The 19,341-nt window shown below is 38.9% G+C and overlaps 1 pseudogene; it reads right to left on the reverse strand.

Moving 5' to 3' along the window:
• Nucleotides 1–3,540: 3,540 nt before the first annotated feature.
• LOC116888030 lies at nt 3,541–3,901 on the reverse strand (annotated as a pseudogene).
• Nucleotides 3,902–19,341: the final 15,440 nt, after the last annotated feature.

The raw sequence follows: 19,341 nt of genomic DNA on the forward strand, positions 1-19,341 counted from the left end.
TTGGAACTGAAACATGCTCCTGCCTCAGTTCAATTACATTTTCTCCATCTCTTTGTTTTTGATGGTTTCTTTCACTGTGTACTTTCCTTTCCTGGAACTTGCTCTGTAGACCAGGCCGGCCTTGAACTCAGAGATCCACTAGCCTCTGCCTCCCACATGCTGAGACCCACCATCACACCTGGACTCAAACTTTTCTTTAATTCCTTTTTACAATTTAAAAATTACGCAAGTTGATTGGCTATTGCCCTGGTGTCACTACTCCATTGAGACCATTTAATATCAGGCTTATCTTTAATCTGTTTATCTCCTTTAGCACAGGACTTAGCTTCATTCCATGTCCTAGTGCCCCTTTTCTCCTTGAACTGTATAGTTTATATTTTTCCCTGCCCGGATTGATACTTTCCATTATAGACCTACATATAAATGCATACTAATAACCACAAGACAGAGTCAAAACTGGGCTGTTTTGAAATTTTCTCTGTCAATGTAACCAATCCAAAACTTTTAAATTTAGCCTCAGGCAGATATTTGTGGACAATGGCAGAGAACAGACACATTCTTCACTAAAATATGATAAGAATAGTCATATTCTTCTTTGAAAACTCTTGAGCCAGGCCTCCACAGCTCAAATCACTCTCAGTATCATTGTCTTCTAGACATTCTAGAATGGCTCATTAAGCACCCCATAAAGTGTTCAACTGCTTTTCTAATACAAATCCCGAAAGTCCTCATTCCTTCAAATAAAAGCATAGTCAGCAATACATAGTCCCTGGTACTGATTCATGTCTTAGAATTTCTATTGCTGTGAAGAGACACTCTGACTATGGAAACTCCTGTGAAAGAAAATATTTAACTGGAGCTGGCTTATAGTTTAGTCCATTATCTTCATGGTGGAAAGCATGGCAGCATTCAGGCAGACATTATACTGGAGAAAGAGCTGAGAGTTCTACATCCAGATCAACATGCAGCAGGAAGAAATCTGCCTTCAACTTCTGAGACCTCAAAGCCCGCCCCCACAGTAACATACTTCCTTCAGCAAGTGTACATCTAATCCAATAAGGCCACACCTTCCAATAGTGCCATTCCTTGTGGCTAACCATTCAAACACTCAAGTCTTTGCAGGCCATCCTAATCAAACAATCACATTGATCAAAAGCATCTTGGGAAGGAAAGGTTTTGTTTGGCTTACAGGTTACAGTCTATATTCAGGGATGCCAAGATGGAAACCTAGAAATAGGAACTGAAGCAATGCCATAGAGTACCATAGATTATTGGGTTTTCTCTCATAGCTTGATGAGGGTCACCTGTTTTTGGGCGGCATCTTCATGGGCTGGGAATCAAGAAAATTCCCTACATATTTCCTTAGAGGTAATCTGATGGAGACATTTTCTTTTTCAGCTGGAGCTCTTCTTCCCAGATAACTCTAGCCTACATCAGGTTGACAAAAAACAACCAGGACATACTGTATTTTATAGAAAACTAAAAGGAACAATTTAGCCATTTTTTTCACCATAAAGAAATGGTAAATGATTCAATAGACAGATGTTTATCTTAATTTATACATTATACAATGTCCATATGTATCATGCTACTAATTATCCCGTGTCATATTTATAAGTTTCACTTTTTTGTTTTATATATCAGTTTCAATGAATTTAATAAAAATAATCATGTAGGTCACATTGTTATCTTGAATTTATATCATACTGAACATTTTTATGGACCTTTAATTGTATGTCATATAAATCCTTAGTCTTATTTTTCACATGGTCATTCTGAGGCATAGGGGCCTCCTAAAGCACTAAGTCAGAAATTAGAAAAGCAGCCCTCATTTCCTAACTTATTTATTATTCTGAGTCATGTTTCTTCCTTCTATGAGATTGGTAGCATAGCTAAGGAACAGTATTGTGGATCAAGATGTACAAAGCAAAATGAGTTTAAAAAATATTTGTGTATCAGGTCATCTCTTGCTTTGTATAAGCATGTATTGACAAGTCAGTTGAACACCAAGTTTTTATATCTGAAAATAGCTGATTATCAATTGTAAGTTGCTGTTTTATCTTACCATCTCCCCAGAAATAAGAACTAGCAGTCAGAGTGTAAGTGATGGAATCATCACTTTCTCACAGTAAGACTGGTTCCATGGGGGCTAGCAGGAAGAAAAAAATAGTATTTGTCAGTAACTGTAAAACAATAGGTCTGAAAGTTATACAAGAAAGATTTAGCTGGGGACATGAGACATGTTTTCTATGCTGTTATTTTCTGTACGAACATAATCATTACTTTGAAAAGTTCAGACATATGATGCAGAAAGGTCTTAAAACAACTTACTGAGTGTTCTGATTGTTTTTATTGTTTTGTAGACGAGTTACCTGTGAAGAGGAACTTCAATTGCCTGTAGCCAAGTGTCTAGGGATTTTTTTTTTTTTGACTAATGATTCATGATGAGAGAAGGTTCAGTTCTTTCTGGATAGGGCAACCACTGAGCAGTTAGTTGGCCCTGAGCTGTATAAGTAAGGAGAGTGAACAAGCTATGAGGAGCAAGCTAGTAAATAATGTTTCTCTAAGGTCTCTGCACTAGTCCCTACTTATAGGCTCTTAATGTGAGTTACTTCATTAACTGAACTAAACATCACCACCACCATCATCAACATCATCATCATCATCATCATCAACGCCCCTTCTTCTTCTTCCTCCTCCTCCCCATCTTCATCCTATTCCTCCTCCTCCCCTCTTCCTCCTTCTCCGCCTCTCCTGCCTTTTCTCTTTTTCTATAGAATCTTGTCATATTATGTGTCCGTAGACTGGCCTCGAACTCCCCATGCAGTTGTGTGGCATTGGACTCACTGTTATCCTGTCTTGGTCTCCCAGGTGCTAGCATTACATTCATGGGTCACCATGCTGTTGCATGACTCAGCTCCTAGGGACACATGAACAAATGTTTACCCATCCCAGTCAGGGAACAAATAATAGACCAAAGTACAGTTACTACCAAAATCCAACTTAGTGAGCCAATGAGTTTTATTGGGATATTTGCAGAGAAATGTGTGAGGGGGTATTTACAAGAGCAGAAATGACCCCAGGACAGCTATGTTAACATGGTGAAACAAAAGCTAGAGACTTGGAGTGGAGTACACATGTTAGAGGCAGCTGAACGTGTTGGAGAGTGATCTTCCCAGGTAGCTAAGTTGGTATGAGCTTCTGTCAGGCACCTCAGCTTGTTATCTAGGTAGCTTATCTGATCTAAGAGTGCCTTTCAGCAGTCCTTATTGCTAACATTTACATATGCTTGGAGAGGAAGGTACCGGTCTAGTGAATCTGGGTAGATTCAGAGGTTTCCTGAATTTTTTTTTATCATTTAAATTTTATTCGTTAAAATAACAGCCTTGGAAAAAGAGATATTCTCATCAGAAGTCACAGCGGGGGTCCAGGAATATCTGGTGAGACTACAAAGGATATAACAAAGTTAAAAACCACGCCAGAACCAAACACCAGCCACGGCTCAATCTGTGTGTGTGTGTGCAGGTGGGAGTCATACTGACTGGAAACTGGCTTCACTCCAAACACTGGCCCAGTTCCAGGGTCTTCATGGCTTCCTCCAGCTTGAGCGTTCCTCTTTCCTGGCGCAGGCGGTACCTCTCAGCCATGGACTGAAGCATCCATTTAGCCCGAAGCTTGTGGTTGCAAGAGCCATAAATTAAGACCTCCGTAAGTCCGGAAGATTCCAGAATCTTCAGTTCAAACATGGCCCGGCTCACCTGCTCGATGTGAGGCATTCGAGATCCCTGTGGGCCAAACAGAGATTTTAGTGCCAGCGTGTGGACTTGGAATACTTCTGGATCTTTCAGGTCTTCAGGAACTTTCACCCACGGGGGGATATACGGGTCACAAGGGTTGCCATCTTAATTCCTGGCTAGGAACCAATTTCCAATGAAGACTAGGTCAGACTTAACTTTGATCCTGAAATGTTTATTGACTCCTTTCACTGAAAGAGCTTCTCTGATGGCAAGTCTTATGTAAATTTGACACACAAGCTAGAGTTAGGTGAATGTAGTGAACCTCAATTGAAGAAATGCCTTTATAAGATCCAGCTGTAAAGAATTCCTTAATAAATGATTAATGGGAGAGATGTTGTGGTTTATAAAAACGACAGAAAGAACCAGGATATGTTTGGTAAAGTGAGGTATGGTGCAGTGGAAGGAGGTGCCTCTACAGGCCCATGCTGAGACAACCCTTCCCCCTGAGGAACCAGCCATACAATGGGTGTAGTATGAAATAATGGAATAGAGTTTATTTAGGGCATGGGGAAGGGGAGTTGAGGGAGTAGAGGCAGAGAGAGAGAGAGGGAAGGAGAGGGGCACAAGGGGAATGGGGAGAGAAAGGTAAGAGAGGAAGAGAACAAGAGAGAAAGGAGGGGGTAAGCAGTCCGTTTTATACTGAGTCAAGCATACCTTACTGTTGCCAGGTAACTGTGGGGTGGAATCTAGAAGGTAAGAGGGCCCAGCCCATTGTAGGTGGTTCCATCCTTGGGCTGGTGGTTCAGGGTTCTAGAAGAAAATAGGCTGAGCAATCCATGTGGATGGAGCAAGCCAGCATCACCCCTCCATGGACTCTGCATCAGTTCTTGCCCTGTTTGTGTTCCTATTCTGAATTCCTTTGATGATGAACAGTGATATGGAAGTGTATGTCAAATAAATCATTTCCTCCCCAATTTGCCTGTTGGTTATGTTGTTTCATTGCAGCAATAGAAACCCTAACTATGATAGTTTCTCTTTGCAGTGTATTGTTTTACCTTCCATTAGAACACCCTATACCTTATGGTACTTTACAGGAGGAACCTTCTTCACAGCTTTCGTTGGATAATCTCTGCTTATAACATTCAATGTCTTAATAAACTTCCCTCAAAGATAAAGTTTAGTTTCATTTTTAATCATAAGAGGAAGTTACTCCACAATGTATGCCCAGCTTTAAGAAAGCAAATGTTTAGGCCTCATGTATTTTGCAGAAGGGTCTGCTTCCCCAACATTTCCTTAGTTTTATAGAGAGTAAGAAGGAAGGTAGAAAACCAAGTCTATCACGTACTACAAGGTTCGGTTACATGTTTAAAGTTATACATGGCAAGTGCATACACTTTTGTGTTTTCATCTATCCTTATCCCCATTGTGTAGAAGGGGAAGCTGTGGATAGATTCTTACACAAATAAGTATAAAAGTTACTTTAAGTCACTATTAGTAATTCTTAGAGGCGGACTGTATCCATCTGGTAACCTAGGCCTAGTCCTGAAACCTTCTAGCCTCTGTTCAATATTATGTAGGCCTATGTTTTCAGTCTCTGAGACTTACTGATGAATAAGCTCATCCTTTCTAGCTCTTTCTGAATTCTGGCTGGTTGGTCAGCTCAGCAGCTCTGACTCAAACCTCCTCTCTAAGCTGACTGATTCTATCTGGATTCTCTCATGTTCTCTGGAATTGCTATGCTTGGCCTCAAACTACCTCTAGAAATATTCTATTTTAGCTCCTTCTCTGGCTTGATATGTCTTCATCTGTGTCTAGTTTGGTCTCTATCTGCAACCTGTTTCTGTACAACTGTCCCAATAAAACTGCCTCCTCTTTTTCTTCCTCTCTGCACTGCTCTCTTAAGTAGCTTCCTTTTCCTCATGAGAGTTGGGCATATCCTATTTTGTCATCACTGATTCATCACTTTGTCTGACACCTCAATTAGACATCCACTTTCAAACATAGGCCTTCTTTCTACAATCTAACTTTCATTTATTTGAGATTAAAGGTGTGTTCAAAGGCTTGAGTCACACCACTACTAGAAACAGCTTTTTCCCCCCAGTAAATAACACAATCTCAGGGTTTACATATGATCAAATATCTTGCAACAAGAGAAGAGAGAGAGAGAGGGAGAGAGAGAGAGAGAGAGAGAGAGAGAGAGAGAGAGAGTTGGGACTTAAATACCAGTCGTTTTGGCTTCCAGCTCATCGCTGTGTTTGCATTTCTAGTGTCTCTTTCTTTCTAGTACTAGGATTATAAATGTGAGTCACCACATCCAGCATTTTGTTTTCTTAGGAGTAAATTACTGAGAGCTCAGCAACTTTCAGAAAAACAAAACAGGTTAGTTAGCAGCCTAATACAAAAATCATGTGTGTGTGTGTGTGTGTGTGTGTGTGTGTGTTTGTGTGTGTGTGCACGCACATGTATACACATGCATGTACATATGCACAGACCTGAAAATTTACAGTCTTTCCATGCTACGGTTGTCTCTTTCCTTTTTCTTTAAAAGCTTTGGTTATTATTATTTTTGTAGATTTATTTATTTTATTTTATGTGTATTAGTGCTTTTGTTTGCATGTTTGACTCTGTGCCCTAGATGTTTGTTTGGTCCTCACAGGACTCATAAGTTGGTATCAGATCCCTTGAAACTGTATTTGTGGATGTTTGTGCATTGTTATGCGAATGCTGGGTACAAAGCCTAGGCCCTCTAGAGGAGCAGTGAGTGTTCCTAATCCTAAACCATCTTTTGCCCACATGTTGGGTTGTTTTTGAGATAGGGCATTACTCTGCAAAGTCAGCCTCAAACTTGTAATCTTTCTGAGTGCTAGCATTTCAGGTTAGCACTGTCATCGCTAGTTTCCTTTTAGTATTAATGAAATGCTTTCAAGTTGGTTGCTTCCCACATTTTTTGCCATCATTCTTTTTACAGCAAGGAAAACAAATGCACTTCAGTAAAAAGCATTTTCTAATAAATTGTTTTTATGAGCAAAGTGTTTTAAAGGGGATCTGCGTGTCATTCAAAATTAGGGTGACTATCAATGCTAGTAAGTTTTTTTCTACTTTTTATCTTGAAGCAATTTCAAATTTACAGTTTACCTGTGTTCTCCTGTATTTCTTTAAGCGAATTATTTGCATTATTTTTAAAGTCCTCTATCATCATCATGAGGTGTGATTTTAAATCCAAATCTTGCTTTTCCAGTGTGTTGGGGTATCCAGTACATGCTGTGGTGGGAGAACTGGGTTCTGATTATGCCAAGTAGTCCTGGTTTCTGTTGCTTAGGTTCTTGTGCTTGCTTTCTGGTTTTCTGATGTTAGTGGTCTTGCTGTCTCTGAATACAGCTTTTCCTCCCTGTGGGCCTGTGAGCTTTGGAGCCTATGATCTTAGGAGTCAGAGCATTCCTGGGAGACCAGCTCTCTCTTGGCAGGCTTTGGGTACCAAGGAGTGTGGGACAGCCTTAGCTCTGGGCACAGAAGGAGACTGGAATTTTCCTGTCCTAGGCTGCTCCACAGTTCCTGTGCCCTGTGTCCTCCTGGTAGGTCCCTCTTTGGACAGTTGAGTGAAAGTGGGGTCTCACCTGTGGGCTTAGGAGTGAGAGCACTCCTGGGAGACCAGCTCTCTCCAGGAAGGTTTTGGGGCCAGAGGGCTGTGGGATTGCCTTCTATACAATTGTTTTTAAGTTCAGGAAATTGAATATTGGTAAAATATTTTTATCTAAGTTATGATCTACCTTTTAACTTTATCAATTGATTCATTAATGTCCATAAACAACATTTATTTGTCATGTCTCTTTGGTCTTGTTTCATTTGTTAGAGTTTCTTCTTCATCCTTTTTTTTTTTTTAGTTCAAATTATTTATTGAATAAGAAGTTACAACAGAAATCTTCACATGAGTTTCCATTAAGTCTAGTTTTCTTTTTTTTTTTTTTCCGGAGCTGGGGATCGAACCCAGGGCCTTGCGCTTCCTAGGCAAGCGCTCTACCACTGAGCTAAATCCCCAACCCCCAAGTCTAGTTTTCTAATTCAACATTCATTATCTGCCACTGACTTCACAGGTTCATTAAAAGTTTTTCTTTTGGATAATTTATTTGCATTTCAAATGTTATCTTCTTTCCCAGTTTCCCCTCCAAAAACCCCTTATCCCATCTTCCTCTCCCCTGCTTGTATGGGCGCTTCCCATCCACCCAACCACTGCCATGTCACCACCCAGGCATTCCTCCAATTGGGTCATTGAGCCTTCACAGGAGCTGGGCCCTTCCATATCAATAATCAGTCCAGAAAATGTACCACAGGCTTTCCCACAAACCAATGTGTTTAGAGCATTGTATAATTGAGGATCCCTCTTCCAAAATGACTTCAGCTTATGGCAAGCCAACATAAAATTAGCCAACACAAGTATCTACATATAACATATAGATACTACAATTGTTATGGCCAGGATATGACTAAGATATACAATTCACTTGAGAACAAATTTCTACATTAATGTATCTTCAAAATATCCTCGATTTTCAGCTAAAACCTACTGTATAGAACTAAACATACTTACAAGATATCCTGTTTGGCAACATTAAGATGCAAACTGTATAATTCCCTTTTGAATATGGGTGGCTTGACCCTGAACTAAACATGACAAAAGGCATTTTCACAGTCTTATTCTTGAATCATGAACTTAAAACTAGGATACTTAGAAATATGTTCCTTAATTGACTGAATATACTCAGAAATATGCACATCCTTAAAGTGCTTTTCTATATGATTATATATACACATAAAATCTCTAGGATTCCTTCTCTGGGAAGATCTTTATTTTGGAAATAACTTCCTTGCTCTTCATATCTACTGTGGTTCTAATAAATCATTCTTTACTGTTTTATTTCTTAGTTGTGATTGTTTTTTAGCTTTGTACTTACCGAGATACAACACCATTACATTCAGGTACAATATTGATACTTCCAATCCAAAACCTGTCATCTCACACTTTTTTTTGTAGTTCTTTTCTTGCACAGTGAGATCTGGCTCACACAGCAACCCATTTACTTACTTGCTGAATCCTACAGTATATATATATATATATATATATATATTCTTCATATTTTTTATCTAGTGAAAAAGTGTAGTAAGAAAAGAGTTCCAGGTAAAGTTTGATGCTATGTTTCAGATGTAGTAATGCTTATAGGAATTCTGAAAAAGATTAGAACTAACCACACAGCCTGCCTTTGTGACTTTAAGAGTCAGAGCTATTAGGACAGCAATTGGCAGTGAGCAATTTTGTGATACATCCAACTAGTCTTTTTATTAATAAATGTTGCACTGATATTTTTAAATAACACATTTAAAATCTTTATATAACCAAAGGTTTCAGGTACTTATAGTACTGAGACCTCTTCAGCACCATTTAAATGGTCATGGACTGAACATTTATAGCTTTGATTTGGAAAAGCCAGTAAAGGTTAAGCTTTGAAAAATGAAAATAGACAAGTTTTTGCCAAATTCAAGCTCTCAAAGGAGGTCTACAATAGTTGAAACAGGATAGAGAAAACAAAACAAAACTATCACCAACAACGAAAACACCAAACCCTAGAACACCCTGGACCCTCCTCTTTGAAGGCAAAACTGTTGTAATACTGAAACTCAAAGGTAAAAGAACAAGCAACAAACAACTAATGGCAGCAAATGGACTGATCTTCTGGCTCTTAGAGTCTTTCTTTGCCCTCTTCTGAAACAATCTTGAGACTTAGTTTCCAGAATTGTGTTGTAGATATGTCTGTGGGCTCTGAATTTCACAAATCAGCATTTTGATTGGTTGTGGTTTTTCTGTAATGGTCTCATGTTGTGAAAATTTTTTTTCTTGTAGTCATGAGGATTACCCTCATCTGTGGGAAAAAAGACAGACATTTGGAATGTAGTTAAGGTTTTTTCTGTTTTAGTAGAGTGGTGGTTGTCAATTCTTTTTCAGTACCCATGACTTCTCTAGCCCTGGGTAGTTTGCTAGGTTTCTAGAAGGCAAGGTTTTCCTTTGGTTGAGCGGGTGTTAAGTCTAATTAAAGAGTTGGTTATTGGCAAGGTGTGTGTGCCACTACTAGATCCTTAGCATTATTGTATCTTTCTGGTTATTGGTTCATAGGTATCATGTCAGAAGCTATACGTATAAAAATCTCACCAACGTGACTATGAACAAAGACAACACCAATAGACATGCTAATGTGGTCTGGGGAAAGGTTAGGAGGTCTCAACTATACACAAAGAATTACAGGCAACTAAGGAATGCTGATGGCAAGATAAATAGTTTTCCTTAGGGGAAAGCAAACCAATTAGTTATCTAATAGCAAATGATGAACTCTGAAAACATATACATACAAGTAACATTCTGTAGACTAAACAGATTGTATTTATGCATTTAGGAACACACACACACACACACACACACACACACACACACACACACACACACACACAGAATTAATAAAAAAGTGGCCATGAATTTGAAAGAGCAAATAAAATGGAAAAAATTTGAAGCCAGAGAAAGAAGGGAGAAAGGATATAATTATAGTATAATTTCAAAAATATTAATGAAAGGGGGGACATTATTACAAGAATATTGTAACTTTGTATAGCAATTCATAGTGGTTTCAGAATCTCTGACACTATCCACAGTCCTGTAAGATTTCTCAGATTACATTCCTATGGACCATAGGCGTTTAGAATATAGAACAGAATAGATTTGATGGTTGTCACTCTGGAGCATAACCTCTGTATGTGCTGAGTTCTTCTGAGTCATGTATTTTTACTGTATGGTAGGACCTTGGGAAATATGCAGCTAAAGCATTCTTTCTTCTTATTCGTGGAATGACAAAAGTCCCCGGAGGGGAAATGAGTTATCCGAGGATGTAAAAGTTTTGCAGGAAAGAGCTTGATGGGTTCTCGCTATAACAAATAATTCAAGTGCAGTATTTACAGGTTTAATTTCTGATTTCCAGAATAGTTATTGATATAGAAGAAGTTAAAGTCTCTTCTTGGGGTTCTCAGTCTTACTTATAAGAGAATTTAAGAAGAAAACAGAGGTCAAGGACAATTTTATCAAGAAGTAATATTTCAGGTACTGTTTCAATGCCATATCTGCCTGTATGCTGCCGTACCTTCTGCCATGATGGCCAGGAACTCTAAATCTCTGTGACGGTAATCCCCAAACAAACTCTTTCGTTTTATAAGCTATCTTGCTGGGAGTGTGTGATTGCAGCAATAGAAAAGCAACTAAGTCACAAAGCATGCTTAGAAAAGACAGCAAAATAGGTAATTTTGCCTCCTTTCTGAATAAAAGTATTGCATGCTTATAAGGTTTCTTGGCTGCAGCCTGGTTAGGGGTGGCAATTTTTGGAAGGAAATGCAGAATGTTTCCCATCTTTCCATCTCTTTAGCACAGAGTAAGCAGAAACAGCTTTCCTAGGGGTGGTCCCTTGGCAAGGTGACTGACTGGGCCCAGCTGAAATGTTCTATCTATCCAGAGCAGATCTTTAATTCTCTCAGCACTAAGAGGTTCCTTGTGCTCTCATCCTTCTACTTCATTCTCAAGAGGCATTGGGCTGCAGTGAAAGGAGGGGAATTGTGAAGGGAACCTCTAGTATTTGCTATTTTAACTATTGTTTAACTTGAAAATATTTTTCTTGATGAAAAGGATTTGTGGACGATAACACAATTCCATTGTAATGCTGTCCAGGAATGCATTAGAGTTAGAAGGACTTGCCATATGTGAGTACATCTTTCAAAATATTGAAGTATTTTTGCAGCTATGAAACATGATGGATGCCAGAACTGGGCTGAGAATGTTTGTCAACTTTTGGCAGACTTATCACTGCTGGCCTTAGCATGTTTCTTTGATGGCCAAGTGAATTTCTGGTCAGACAGCTCACTAATGTTTCTAATTATTTTTGAAACTCTCCTGAGTGGCATAGCTTATTACTCTCTCTTACAAGGGTGTATAGATCTATGACAGTAATTGTTCTTAGGAGAGGGCCATGCGAACTTTTTTTTTAATAAGATGGAGTACAGCTAGAGTTCTACATTAGGGTATGATGCCAATATCTCAGGCTACATGATAGCTGTTGTTGTTTAACATTTCGGCTGCTGTTGATTACTCTCGTGAGTCTTTATTCAGAAGTCTTTCCATTATCACAAAGCAAAAAGACAGTAAGCATGCAGAGTTACAAGTTCAAGTAATAGCTGCAAGAAGTCTTCTGCATATTTTAACACAGTTTTTATTTTCAAATGTACTAGGCAAAGAGATGATTTGAGATGTCAAAGACATTTCACTTATAGAATGCAAGACACTCAGTAAAAATCAGTTTGCATGTAAGTGCCCACACCATAAACTACTACTCCAATGCCATTGTTACAAAGGTATCTGTGGTAATAGTGACTTTGTGGTATTTACTAACTCCCTTATTTTTTGCTAAATATTTTTTATTGGATAGATTATGTACTTACATTTCAAATGTTATCCCTTTCCTGGTTCTCCTCTCCCATCTCCCCTCCATACTGCTTCTATGAGGATGTTCCCTCGCACCCATTCTCCTCCCACCTCAACACTCTGGCATTCCCCTAAAGTGGGGAAAAGATCCTTCACAGGACCAAGAGATTCTCCTCCGATTGATGCCAGACAATGCCATTCTCTGCTACATATGTGGCTAGAGCCATGGGTTGCCCCATGTGTACACTTTGGTTGGTGCTTTAGTCCCTGGGAGCTCTGGAGGTTTCTGGTTGGTTGATTTTTGTTGTTGTTCATATGGGGTTGCAAACCACTTCAGCTATTTCAATCTTTTCTCTAATTCTACCATTGGGGTCCCCATGTTCAGTCTGATGATTAGCTGGAAGCATCTTTTTTTTTATTATTATTATTAACTTGAGTATTTCTTATATACATTTCGAGTGTTATTCCCTTTCCCGGTTTCTGGGCAACATCCCCCTCCCCTTCCCTTTTATGGTGTTCCCTCCCCATCCTCCCCCCCATTGCCGTCCTACCCCCAACAATCTAGTTCACTGGGGGTTCAGTCTTAGCAGGACCCAGGGCTTCCCCTTCCACTGGTGCTCTTACTAGGATATTCATTGCTACCTATGAGGTCAGAGTCCAGGGTCAGTCCATGTATAGTCTTTCCGAGAGGGCTTAGTCCCTGGAAGCTCTGGTTGCTTGGCATTGTTGTACATATGGGGTCTCGAGCCCCTTCAAGCTCTTCCAGTTCTTTCTCTGATTCCTTCAACGGGGGTCCTATTCTCAGTTCAGTGATTTGCTGCTGGCATTCGCCTCTGTATTTGCTGTATTCTGGCTGTGTCTCTCAGGATCGATCTACATCCGGCTCCTGTTGGCCTGCACTTCTTGGCTTCATCCATCTTGTCTAATTGGGTGGCTGTATATGTATGGGCCACATGTGGGCAGGCTCTTGAATGGGCAAGTTCCTTCTGTGTCTGTTTTTAATCTTTGCCTCTCTATTCCCTGCCAAGGGTATTCTTGTTCTTTTAAAGAAGAAGGAAGTATTCACATTTTATCATCCGTCTTTGAGTTTCATTTGTTCTAGGCATCTAGGGTAATTCAAGCATTTTAATAGCCACTTAACAATGAGTGCATACCTATGTGTGTTTTTTCTGCATTGCTATCACTCAGGATGATATTTAGCTGGAAGCATCTTAATCTGTATCAGTAAGGCCCTGGCAGAGCCTATCAGGAGACATCCATATCAGGCTCCTGTCATTAAGAACTTCTTGGCATCAGCAATAGTGACTGGGTTTGGTAGCTGCATATGGGAAGGTTCTCCAGGTGGGGCAGTCTCTGGAGGGCCTTTCCTTCAGTCTCTGCTCCACTCGTTGTTCCTGTATTTCCTCCCATGAGTATTTTGTTCTGTCGTCAAAGAAAGACTGATGAATCCACATTTTGTTCTTCCTTCTTCTTGACCTTCATACAATCTGTGAATGGTATTTTGGGTTTTTTTTTTTTGGCTAATATCCACTTATAAGTGAGTGCATACGATGTGGTTTTTTTTTTTTTTGTGATTGGGTTATGTCATTCAGGATGTTATTTTCTAGTTCCATCCATTGACTATGAATTTCATGAAGTCCTTCTTATTGTTATCTTTCTTTTCCAGATAAGGAAACTGGGGTTAGCTCAAATTCACTTTCCTTGTGATTTTCAAATGCAAGTTTTAGGCCCAGGTAATCACAGATCCTCTTGATTCTAAGAGTCAATAATTTTGCCTATAGTTTCAAATTTCCTCTAATACAATGGGAAACCAATTGAAAGACTTAATGCTGTATGACCAAGGTGACTCTGCTGATGATGTGAGCGATGAATTTAATTGGAGAAAGACTAAAGTAGAGATATAGGGTTTTCTGTAATCCATTATGGTATGGAGTGGAGTGTGTGTGTGTGTGTGTGTGTGTGTGTGAGAGAGAGAGAGAGAGAGAGAGAGAGAGAGGGAAAAGGAAGAGGGGAGAAGGAGGAGGGGAGGGAAGAGACAGGGTGTCCCTTTGAAAGAAGCTTTTTAAGTTGCATTAAAACTTCAGCAATAATGGCCTTAATATATTTGTGAAAGTAGATCATGTATATCCTGACAATTCTTAAAGGTCTGACCTCCTAACATCTCTGTATTGGGGATCAAATTTACAGTATATTGAGTTTGGAAGCCACATTGCAGCCACAGCAGTAAGCAATTGCAACCATGTCAAAACACTGTGTATGTTGATAAAAGCAGAGACTCCAAGACTGCCCAAATAAACACCAACAGTTAATTGACTGATAAAGGCAAAAGGAGCTTGTAAAGCAGATTGGAAGAGTGCAGCCAGAGTAGAAAATAAACTGGGAGAATAAGTGTAAGGGAAGCTGGGAGGAAAGAATGTGCTCAGCCATGCCAATACTGCTGGGGCACAGTGAATAAAAACTGCCCATTGTGTTCCTTAGCAACATGGATGCCTGATGCATTTAAATCAGTTCTCTTCTAGGAAAAGGTGTGGCTGGAAGGTAGGGGTAAAAGTCAGAATTACTTGTGTTAATGGTAAGAAAGTCAAATGAAAAGTCATAGGACTAATGCTAATTGTTCCATGGAAAAACAAGATCCAGGGGTCACTGGAGGATTTAGGAGAAAAGAGAAATTGAAGTACTAGGCTGACTGTTAATTAGTTTAACAGAATGGAACCTAGGAGTAGATGGCATATGTAGCAGGAGGTAACATTAGGAAGGAGAAAGAAGGCCAAGAAGTTGCAGGGAATTTCAATATACATGTGGTTCATTGATTAATTTGGATGCTGACCAAAAATCAATCAGTGTAGAGTCAGTGCTCTGAAAGAAACTCACTGTCCTAATTGAACTTGAGCTAAAGTGTGTGAATAGCTCCAGAAACAATGATTACAGTGAGGCTGGTGTTGCCCTAGGCGAATTGCAGTTCCATCCAGTTCCTGTTCTCCTGAATCTGCCTAAGACAATACTCCATATTGTAATCAGAATACAGACTTTTAGAACACCCACTGGGGCAGTGAGAAAATTAACCCAAGGACAAAAAGCCTACCTTTGTGTGTGACTTGATGCTGTAGCCTTCTGGGGTTTCTTGGGATTTCTTTTATTAGAAGAGAGTCTAGGAGTTTCTCTTTCCTAGATTTCTCATGATGTCTTCTCTGTAGGGCTGATGGTTGAGATCTCCTGTAACTTAGCACTAGGAATTCTTAGCAATGCATTAGTTGTAAAGTTATAATTCCAGTGTTAATCTTGACTGTGAGTCTCAGATGTACCACTTAGATCCTAATTCTTAAAGGCAAAGATTGATAAATTGGACTTCATTAAAATGAATATTTAATATAATTATGGAGATGGTTACATTTAGGACTACCTTTGTAGTCTTTGTGTTTTGTATCCTCTGTTATTGGCACCTCTGTTCCTTGTCTGGTTTCCTTTTGGGTTATTTGAATATTTTCAAACTCCATTTTCTTTAGCTACCAGTGTTTTAAAGCTTTATCTATGAATTATTTTTAACAGTTTCCCAGAGATCATAATATACATCCTTAACGTCTCAGTTTACTTAGAGTTAATATGGAGCTACTTCATGAAAAATGTAGAGCTTTGAAACCACATAGGTCCATTAACCTCCCCTCAACCATCCTTTGTGCTACACTTGTCATGGCTATTACATTTACATACCTTAGAAACCTCACTAGACAGTGTTATCACTTTTGCTTTAAGTAGTCACATGTATTTTAAATAAATTAAGAGAAAAATGTGATCATTTATATTTACCTATCTATGTTCTCATCTTGAGGAATTCATAATGGCTAGTAAGAGGAAAGTTCTGGTAAATGAAGCAGAGATAGAACAGTCAGAACTTTAAGAGAATAACCAGGAAAGTGTACTTTCATTGAGGCATAAGAAGGGAGTGGTGAGTAGAGTCTGCCTGTAGGTAATTAAAGATCACCTGAGAGGAAAGAAAATGTTGGGGGATTTAGTTATGTGTGTGCGGGGACACTTGATAATAGTGAGAGCTGATTTGCTAGAGTGAGAAAGATGTGAATTAAATTTGGGGGTTTTTGTGTGAGCAGTAGGTGATTAAAAACAGACACAGGGATGTTTAACCATTTGTGAGTAATTAGAGAGAAGAGAGATGAGAATGTGATGTCAAGTCAGGATGTTAGGCGACTGAATTGGACAGTCAGAGAACATACAAAAAAATTAAGAGGAATGTTAAGCCCCCTAAGGCAGAGGCCAAAGGAGCATGAATTTAAAGCTGGCTGGAGCTACTTTTTTTTTTAAAGGCCCTAAACAAAATTTTAGAACGATCCACTTGAAAGAAGAAGGCAAAATAAATAGAATAGGAAAGGAGTAGCTGATAGTGAAGTGTGAGGCAGAAGCAAAGACTCAAAGTAAAGGAAAAAGGTTTGCTGTGAGTGCTGACAGGATTCACACAACAGTAGGTTGGCATATTTGCTGTTGTGGAGAGATCTGAAAATTAATGCACATGAGCTTTTGGTTTGTGGTTTTTGCTTGTTTATTTGGTTTTGTTTTTTGTTTTTGTTTTCCTCTGAAAGGTCAAAGAGGTATCTTCCTTCTTTGACTTGTGAAGAGATACGTTTGGAAATGTTTAGAATAGCTGTGAGTCCAGAGTGACTTGACCAGAGAGATGTTAGTTCCCAAGACGACATTAAAATTTTCTGTCTACTACATAAGCTACCAGGAGACACATTGCTCCTTAGATTTCAGTTTCAAGATAACTGGATGTAGATGACAAGGTCTTCTATAGGTTCACATATTCGAACACTTTGTACCAAGTTGGTGGTGCTGTTTTGGGAGGTTTAGGTGGTTAGACTTACTGGAGGAAGACTGTCTGTCACTAGGAAGGGGCTCTGAGGTGAAAAGAATCACAACACTTGCAGCTTGCTTTTTGCTTTATGTTTGCAGTCAAGACTGAGTTCTCAGCTTCTCGCTTTTGCTCTTATGTCTGGGGCTTGCTGGCCTGCCTCCCTCCCATGATAGGCCCTGTCCCTCTGAAACTATAATGAAATAATCTCTTCTTTCTATAAGTTTCCTGGCCACAGTGTTCTACCACAGCCACGGAAAAGTAACTAATACACACGGGGTGACTGAATAAAGATTGGGCCTCTCAAGTAATTTGCATACTTGTGGCACATTTTATTAACAGAGTTTATAGGCTAAGGTCAAATCACCTAAGTTTGAAACTCAGCATTATCACTACCTGTTTGACTTTGGGAAACTTAAAGTCAGCACATTATGATTTTTTTTTTTTTTTTTGCAGATAACATACAGCAGCCATATTAGTCCCTATCCCAAAAAGTAGCTGTGCCAGCTAGATTTTGTGTGAAGTTCCTATTCTTATGGATAGTAATCACCTACTAGCTCAATAATTGGTAGTTATCACGAGTTGCTTAACCCCTGATTTTAATACTATTAATTAATTTAAGAGAGCCACCGAATTACAGTAAAAAGGTTGCAGAGGGAATGGCCTGAAATCAGCCTATGGAATTAGTTAGATGATTTCAATCCCTTGTGTCTTTGAGCAATACTAACCTCATTGTCTGTCTCAGCTACACCTACTGATCCCAACTGTTCTGATATTTGTGGGTCAGAGCCCTTAGGAAGACTTTGTATAATATAGCATGTAAATGAGCGCTTAATCATTGACTGATGTGATGAATTTGGATAGAGATAAGTTGACATATATCTGAGGGCAGATGGAAGACAGAATGTCTACATAATTTCATTTGGTGATAGCCAAAGTCACAAAATTGAATCATCAAAATTAAATCAGAGAATTAGAGAATCTTGTATTTGGAAGGGTCCTTTAAGGCCATCTGGTCCAACCTTGCATTCAGCATTGGAATCTTCCCCACAGCATCTGTAAGAGAGAATATCAGGCCAGTTGGGAAGGAGATTATGGCAAATGATATAAAGCCAAATGGCATTTCAAATAAAACGTAGTTGCTTAGGCTCTGGGTGGTTTGGTTTTAAAGCAGATCCAGAGGAGCTGAGATAGAGTTCAAGTTGTGAAAGTATTGCTTTTCTGGTAAAGAAAAAAGACAGAAGCTTCAAATGCAGGCCTGTCACTGACTTTTGTGCTGATGGGAACTCTGTATTTTGTATCAGTTTACTCATCTGTGAACAGGAAACAGGATGCTTCAATCTTCCATAATAGTTTGATTATTGTAAAGGAAATTAATAGAAAGATAGACTTTCCAACATGGAAGATGGCAGTGAATATAGGTAAACTAGAAGTTTTAATATGCCTTTAAGCAAAGTAGCTTGAGACTAAAATCTCAGTTATCAAGTTGGGTTATCTAATCTTAGGGTGAGCTTTTAGCATGTTTGTAATAGAAAGTATTTGTAACATTCTGCCTAAGTTAAGGTTAATCTTACATAAGTATGTGTGATAATAGATATGTTGGTAAACCCCTCTTGCCTACTTCTTTAATTTGGTATCAGAAGCTTTAAATCTTATATTACAATTTTGAAATTTTTGATTTATGAATCTGTAAAAGTCATAATGTGACTTGAAAATGTCATATGTTCAAATTATATGAGTCATTTTTTTCTTAGTAATAGGAAGAATGTTAAATTTGAAACAGGAAGGGAAAAAGAAGAAACAATAACAACAAAAAGGAAAGAGGCTACTAAATGATTAGAGAGGGGCAGTATTGGGGACATTGAAAAAGAAGCATTAAATGAGTCACAAGTTACCTTAAAACTAGGATGAGAACAGAGCCCAGTTAGCTCCACTTAATCCTTTTGTCCTTTATGTCTTACTCATTTTTATCCCCCAAACTCAGGTATTTCCAAGTTAGAAGCTGAATGAAATTTATTTCAGATTTAACTTTATCAAATTATTTTAGTTAAATTGCCTTCTCAGAAGTGGATAAGAGCCTCAAACACATGGACAGAGGGGAAATTTTCCTGAACAAGACAACAATGGCTTATGCTTTAACATTAAGAATCTACAAATTGGAGACTGTTGTTAGGACAAAATGACAACCAATAGATTGGGAAAAGATCTTTATCAATCCTACAACTGATAGAGGACTTATGTCC

Source organism: Rattus rattus, chromosome X (assembly GCF_011064425.1).
Source record: "Rattus rattus isolate New Zealand chromosome X, Rrattus_CSIRO_v1, whole genome shotgun sequence".
In the NCBI taxonomy this organism is placed as follows: Eukaryota; Metazoa; Chordata; class Mammalia; order Rodentia; family Muridae; genus Rattus; species Rattus rattus.